Source organism: Lycium ferocissimum, chromosome 11 (assembly GCF_029784015.1).
Source record: "Lycium ferocissimum isolate CSIRO_LF1 chromosome 11, AGI_CSIRO_Lferr_CH_V1, whole genome shotgun sequence".
Classification (NCBI taxonomy): Eukaryota; Viridiplantae; Streptophyta; class Magnoliopsida; order Solanales; family Solanaceae; genus Lycium; species Lycium ferocissimum.
In genome coordinates, this window is record NC_081352.1 from 37737666 (window position 1) to 37745817 (window position 8152).

At 33.8% G+C, this 8152-nt stretch overlaps 1 pseudogene; it reads left to right on the forward strand.

Annotated features, from left to right (window-relative positions):
- Nucleotides 1–3542: 3542 nt before the first annotated feature.
- Nucleotides 3543–8152, forward strand: LOC132038310 (BES1/BZR1 homolog protein 4-like; annotated as a pseudogene).

Below are 8152 nucleotides of genomic sequence, written 5' to 3' on the forward strand. Positions count from 1 at the left end.
AAATTATACTTATAGTAGATATATACTTAAGTATAAATATATAAAATCTATACTTTTACGCGCTATTTTATAAATTAAAAAACCCAATTGTAATTATCCCATTATTAATTCCCTTAGACAGTACAAAAGATTTTTTTTTTCTTTTTGTATTATTCTGATCTGAAATTTCTGCCTATTCTCTGCTCGCCATTCTCTTTTCTGTCATTATCGTGGTGCTGTCCAAGTATGACTTTCTGATACTACTGTGATTTATTCGAGGTTGGCAAAAGCTTTTTCGTCTTGGCATTTTTCGGATCTAAATGATTTTTATGGGGCTGAGTTCTCATCATTTAGTGTGTATGGTGATCAAGATTATTATAATTTTAAAACAAAAGCAAATAGGTTTGCCTTGTTGGTGGCAGGCAGATCATCTGCAATGAGAGCTTACTTCTCTTTTTGTTACTAAAATGTATAGATTGGTCCCCAATAATCAGCCTCACCCACCTACGTGATACACACACACCCCCTTAGTCCAACATCAAAACAGACCCCAAATCCAATGGCCTTAAGTTAATCTTACAGCTAACTAGAATGCTCCTCAGTGACGGAATCAGAAATACTAACAAAAACGTTCAAAATAAAAACAAAACTGTCACATCTAAAATTTCTTTATGTTAAAAGAATAAAACAATTTATATAAGTATAAAAGGAGTGCGTTAATTTCCCGAATGGTAAGTTTTGACATTGCTTACAAAAATTACTTTTACTCTGTCACCATTTCCTTCAAAAAAAATACTAAACACCTCAAAAGTCTCTTTTTCTCCTAGTTGACACTCATGTTATTAAAGTCTCATTTATTTAATAATAGATTTATTTAACTCATTTAACCGTCTATATAACTTAAAGTTGATTTAGATTATAAGAATGGGATTATGAAATCAAATTACAAGAGAACACAATATGTGTCTTTCTTGCATTTGCTTTTCTTGGGCTCACTGTTTGTTTATTTATAGAGAGACTGAGAGAAAAGTTGGCCAAATGGGCCAAATACAATTGCTTTTTGTTGACTATGAGCTCTATCATATGGTACTTTTTCACAAGGGGATCACGTGAAAGTGGCAGAGTCACCGAGTCCTCTCGCTTGCTTGTTAGGTCCACTTCCAATTGGTGAGTGCTAAATTGTTGGGTACCAAGTAATTGATGGCTAAAGCCTTCTACCACGTGCGCCGAACTCTGTCACGTGTGAGGATTTTTTCTATTCTATTTTCTTTTTATCTCCATACTTAATTTTGTTATGCCTTACTTTGAGCCGAGGGTCTATTAAAAACAATTTCTATACCTTCATAAGGTAGGAGTACGGTAGTGAACACACCACCCTCACCAACTCCGCTTGTAGAATTACACGGGCTATATTTTGTTATTGATTTTCTTTTCCTCTTTTTACGTTAAGAGTTTTTTTTTTATTATTTATAAAAACTATTTTTTTTATTTTTGGTATATAAGCAGAAAAAAAAGTGACCCAAAAGCATATATATGTAATTAGAAAAACACTATGAAGGTGCGATAGTGTGAGGATGGTAGTTCAGGAGTGGCAGGCGGCATGATCAAGGGTTGCGGGTTGAGGTCTGTTGAAGGGTGAGGAGGAGACAATGAGTTTGAAAAGCCACTTTTGAAATTTATTTTTTCTACTTCAATTAGGAAAAATATTTTTCTTATTTTTAAAAAATTAGTTTTTCAAAAATATATCTAACCAATCAAATATGGAAAAATTGAAAATCATTTATTCCGTACCAAACACCTCCTAAATTTACGGGTTTCTAAAAAAATTCACAATTTAGTGGGGTAGGGAAACGGAGTCGTTGACACGTGACACAGTTGCGTCATTCGAAATCAGCAGGTCATGCTTCATGCAAGTGGCCCTCTAATCCACTTACTCATGTTTTTTGGTTTATTTTTTAATTAGTTAATTTAAAGCGTATCCCAAAACATGACATTTAATTTCCTTATAAATAAGTATTGATTGGAAAATAGTCTATAGTAGTTAATAGAAGATCATATACACTCTAATAATATTCCGTATATAAGTGACATTAATCTTGAAATTTTCATAGTACTACATTTTTGCTTTTAATCTCACTGATAAATACTAAAGGAGATTCATTTGAAGCATTAAATAAATGGAAAGTGATTGGATATTCTCAAACCACTGAACTAGAAGAAACGTCCATCTATTAGATGTAAAACAAGAAAAGATCTCTTCCTAATTCACCCTATAATTTTTTGAATACATTATGTGCATAACAAATCAAACAACAAAATGGACATATTGGGCATAAATATTTGACATTTTCCCCACTTTTGTTTGATTTCCAAATAAGGTAATAATGGAGTGATAAATATTCATTTATTCTTATTAGTTATTAGATATTTCGGGTTCAAATCTTAGGCCCCGTTTGGACATGGTTTGAAACCATGTTTGGACATGCAATTTGGATATTTTAAGGAGTATTTTCTCTTATAGACATAAAAATTCCACAAGTTGTGTAAACTATCAAAACATTTTCAATTCTTATACAATCTTATCAAATGAGCAAGTCATAGTTCATAACAAAATTAATACGCTAATTCATAACAATCGGCTCAAATTAATACTAGAAGACCTTTCTAAAAATACAACATCAATTGATCAAATTTTAGTTCAATAAATAAAATTGGTAGACATATATAAATCAAAAGATTGGTACACATAAATAAAATTTAGTGGAAGTTAATGAGATTGGTAAATGATTGATGGGGGTAATTGTTAAAAATATCTACCAACTTATGGGTCTTTTTTTACAAAATATAAACTTATGGGTTAAATTTTATATTTAAAAAAGTTAAAACCATGGTTTCAAACCATGACTGAAAATGCATATCCAAACGCTGGTTTGAAACCATGGTTTGAAAATTGATGGCCAAACGCCTACTTAGATATGAATTCGCCAATATGGATTTTCAAATTTAACCGAATCTCAATATAAATACCAAACACCGAATAAAATACCCCAAAAAACTCTTTGTTTCAACTACAAGAGCTACCCATTAATTATTAAACTACTTCTTGGAGAGAAAGGTGAAATGTGATTTTGCCATCCATAAATTCAGCGTGAGCAAACATTCTTGTAATTATATTTATCACCTGTTTGGCCATGAGAATTATTCATTTTTTTTCCGTAATATTTTTACATATTATTTAAAAATCAACGTTTGGTCATAAAAATTGAAACGCAATTTGAAGTTATATTTTAATTTTGAAAATACCAAAAAAAAATTCACTTTATTCACTGCTTCAGTACATTAAAATATCAAACACTCTTTCAAAAACAATAATCAAAACACAACTCTAACTTCAAAAATTTCAAATAAAGGTTAAAAATATTTGGTTTGTGACCAAACGCCTACCTAGAGTCATAACATACTAAAATCATTTTTCACTTTCAAAGTTAAATTGGAGTAATAGCCATTTCTTTTTGGTTTTTTTCCCAATGGGGCCAGTATTGTCAATTAGTCAATAACACATCAGAACGTCATGAAATCCCTGCTTCTTCTTCTTTTTCCTTTTCCTCGTATTAAAGTCGAACCATCACAGTTTCGATTTTCGGTTCTTCAATTATTCCACATTCTTTCATCAAAATTCTCACTTCACAAAACCCATCAATCTCAACCACATCCCTTCTCAATTATTCCTTTCCTTTGTTTCACTTCTCAAAACACACTGATAATTAAAGAATTGCATGTAGTTTTGCACTAGTGCTGATCATCATCATTATGACGTCAGGAACAAGGATGCCGACGTGGAAGGAAAGGGAGAATAACAAGAGGAGAGAGCGAAGAAGAAGAGCTATTGCAGCTAAAATATTTGCTGGATTAAGGATGTTCGGTAATTATCAACTACCTAAACATTGTGATAATAATGAGGTACTTAAAGCTCTGTAATGAAGCTGGATGGACAGTTGAACCCGACGGCACCACCTACCGCAAGGTACTTTATAGCGCATTTAATTTGCTGTAGCAGAATCGCCTGTTTAATTAGTAGTACTATCTTTTTTTCTTGAGAAATGGTAAAAACTAAAAAATACACTATCACTTTTTTTTCCGAACTATCACCAATTATTTATTAAAACACATTTTACCAGTAGTTTGAATTTACCTGCTAAGGTGACAACTTAATTTGCCCATAATATTTCATCCACGTGACCGCTAAATCATTAATTTCAAATCGCTGTTTTGATAAATGTGATAGCCCAATTTAGAAGTTTCAAGCACCAAATAGTTCAGATAAGAAACTCGCAAAAAATGTGATATTTCGGTGTGTTTTTCGCCATTATCTTTTTAAGTTTTATTAAAAAAAAAAATCGATTAATTTCTTTCATTATTCGCATGGATTACCATTTGGCACCACTTTTTTAAAAAAAGAAAAGAAAAGAAGAGTGCAGACCAGGCACCATGAGCTAATCAAGTTGTATTTTAATAAATAATTGGTGATAACTCGCAAAAAAATCATACTTTAATGGTTTTTTTACTATGATCTCTTTTTACTTCAAAAGTTAGATATTTTAAGTGTTGTAGGTTCAATGATAACTGCAATTATTCCTAAGTTCTGGGTGTCTGTATTGAAATATCCTTGGTCAGGATCAGTATTCTGGCGCACGTTAGATGGTTGCAGTTTTGTGTAGTAGTGGTACAATTAACGTTGGGTAATGGATCAAGTTATGTTAATTAAAGTGCGCAGGTTGCAGGCAGTACTACGTACTGCAAAGCTTATCTGCAGTAGTAGCAGGCGTTTGTTGAGATTGCTGTTAGTACTTGCGTCATAATAAGATTAGATTCTTCTTTGCGCTTTGCTTTAATCATCTGCCTACGTACGTTAGATATACAGAGGTCGTTGAACAATTCTTTTTTCTTCATTCTTTATAAGAGCGATTTGTGAACACTTAGACTATTTTACTAAATATTTGTAGTAGTTTTTAAACATAAATATCGAATAATTCTGTTCGGAGAGTAATTGTTGAACACTCAATACAAACTTTTTGTTTGTCTTTTTTCTTTATTGATGCCTGAGCTGCAAATTTATCCACTTCGATTATCTTACCAATATTTGTTAGTACTACTTTTTCGTCCTCAAATACTTGTCAAGTTTCATTCTCGAGAGTCAAATTATAACTTTGACTAACACTATGAGATTTATTTTCTAAACCATATTGATATGAGAAGAAATTTTTTTATAAAACTTTTGAATATCTCAATTTTAATTTTAAAATATTAAAGTAATCCATTCCAACTTAGTTTTGAAGATTAGTTTAAATTGACTACTATTTTAGTGAAATATAATAATACTAACTATTTTGGGAAGGAGGGAATAATTTTTAGACACAACACAAGTTGTATGGGGCTAATTCTGTTTTGCCTTTTGCTTTATTGACGCCTGAGTTGCAAATTTGCAATGATTCCCCAGTTAACCTGTTCTCCCCTGAAAAAGTGATTTGGGATTAAGAAGACAACAATACCCTAGCAATAATTTAACTCAAACTCCTTTGTATTCAGTATTCACATGTCTGCCTCGAATTAGGGGTGGGTCTTTAACAATGTTAGGAGAATTGTACTTGCTTATGTTTCTTCTTTTCTGCTTTTCATGTGGGCCAATCAAACATTTTTTTTTTGTCAACTTTTGTGGGCAAAGTTGGGAGTTTGAAATAAATGTTGAAAAAAAGCTGCTTCTTTTTTTCAGCTATATTTCAGCTTTAGATATGGGAATTTCCCCCTCTTGCTGTTCTTGTGAAAGGTTCTTCTTTACTAGACAGCTACATTATTTAGGGAGTGATCTAAGTGGTTTTTTAAAGGGGCTCTTCTTAGGTGCCTTGTGCTAGTACACGTGACTTCCTTGTAATCAGCGAAGAGATTTTATGGAATGTATAAACTAAGGGTCGTTTATGCATGGTATAAGTCGGGATATTCCAGACTAATTTTTTGTACTATGTTTTGTAGAAGGGCGTATAAATTTATCCCCGGATAAATCGATAAATTTATACCTTGTACCAAACAAGGTATAAAATGCATCCCATCCCAAGAGATGGATATCCTTCTTATCCTGAATTATATCGGATTATTTTATACCATCTTTTAGATGGTATAAAATAATCCCCAATAGATGGATAATTAGTTCCGGATTATAATCCCGGATAATTTTGACTACCTACCGAACGACCCTAAAGGAAAATTATATTTGGCACAAACTGACACAAATGAGGGCATTAAAGTAAATTCACACAACTTTGAGGGCATAATAGTCACTTATTATGTTTTTTATAACAAAAATACCCTTCTGTGAAAAAAACTCTAAAACTAAAATGGGGAAAGTAGGAGACTAATTGATTCACATCCTAAATATTCACCTGATTTTGAACTCAATTATTGGGAGTTTAGGCTAAATGATTCCCTGCATGCTTTCTACTATATTAAGAAGATGCACTTTTGACAGTCCCCTGGAAATCAAATGTCAAGGAGTACATTTCTTTACATATTCCTAGTACTTATGTCAGTTTAAATGTGTGAGGAAGGTAGACTTTTTGGTGTAAACCAAAAAGGAGAAAAATCTTTGCTTGTGATCCAAGTGGATGTTTAGACAATTTTTTTTTTTAGTTTTACCAACCAGTGTCTGATACCCACTTTGGGCTCGACTAATCAATCGCATCGTGAAATCTCATTTTGAAGGTTAAATAACACTTCCCGCCAAAAATAACTCCACTTTCTAGACTCTTACCACCCATCACACAACTTTATATGATTTAGACATTTTCATTGTGTGATAATAATGATTATGCATCTGTTCTTGAGATAGTCTAAAGCCTACTAATTAACCAGCACTAAGGATATTGAGTATCATGCTCATCCTCAAGTCTCATTGCATGATATGAGATGTTATCTTCTTTCCTCATACCATTTGGTGGAACTGATCAAGAAGAATATATTTGGAGGTCCTTTTTATGTTAAGAGAGTGAATCTCAGAGAGTGTTGTCTTGGTCACATGTTGTAATTGTTTTAGAACAAAAGGAAAGCATTTTAGTATGAAGAATTTCAAGCAGCAAAATCTTGAACTCTATAAAGGCTTTATTCACAAGAAAACCGGATTTCCAAGACAGTTGAGGACAATATTAGATTTTTCTTCGGTGTTATTTTTTATAACATAGATGTTCGGACCACCATTCACGCACCGCAACTTAAGCTTACATTTCTCACGAACATTGTAATTCTGTAACAGTTAGGAATTAGCTATTCCAATGTTTGGCTATACCCAGCTTGCTAGATATATAATCAAAATGCATATTGTAACACCTAATGAATGAGTTCTCCTGATATCTTGTAACTTTTGTAGGGCTGCAAACCAATGGAGAGAATGGATTTATAGGCGGTTCCACATCATTAAGTCCTTGTTCATCTTACCAACCAAGCCCTTTCACTTCCAACAATCCAAGTCCTTTCACTTCCAACAATCCAAGCCCTGCTTCCTCTCCTTTCCCAGTCCAGCCTCTTCCTCATATGCAGCAAACCTAAACATGGACGGAAAATCCCTCATCCCGTGGCTTAAAAAAAAACCTCTCATCGGGATCTTCATCAGTTTCTTCCTCCAAACTCCCTAATTTTCATATTCATACTGGCTCCATCAGTGCTCCAGTGACCCCTCCTTTTAGCTCGCCAACTGCCCAAACCCTCGGATTAAAACAGATGCTGGCTTGGCTGGATTTCGCTACCCTTTCCTTCCATCATCGACACCAGCAAGCCCTGTTCGTCAGACATTTACTGGTGCAGAATGGTATGCTGGAATTAGTGGACCACCTTCTCCAACATACAGTCTTGTTGCGCCTAATCTGTTTGGGTTCAAGATTGAGGGTCTTTCCGTGGTGGATCTCGTATGTGCACTCCAGGGCAGAGTGGTACATGTTCACCTGCTATTCCTGCAGGCTTGGATCATACTGCTGATGTTCCCATGGCTGATATGGTGATCTCTGATGAGTTTGCATCGAAGCAATGCTGCAGGGATGGTGAAGCCATGGGAAGGGAGATCCACGAGGACTGTGTTCCCGAGGATCTTGAGCTTACTCTGGGAGTTCAAAGACCAGGTTTGTCTGCATAA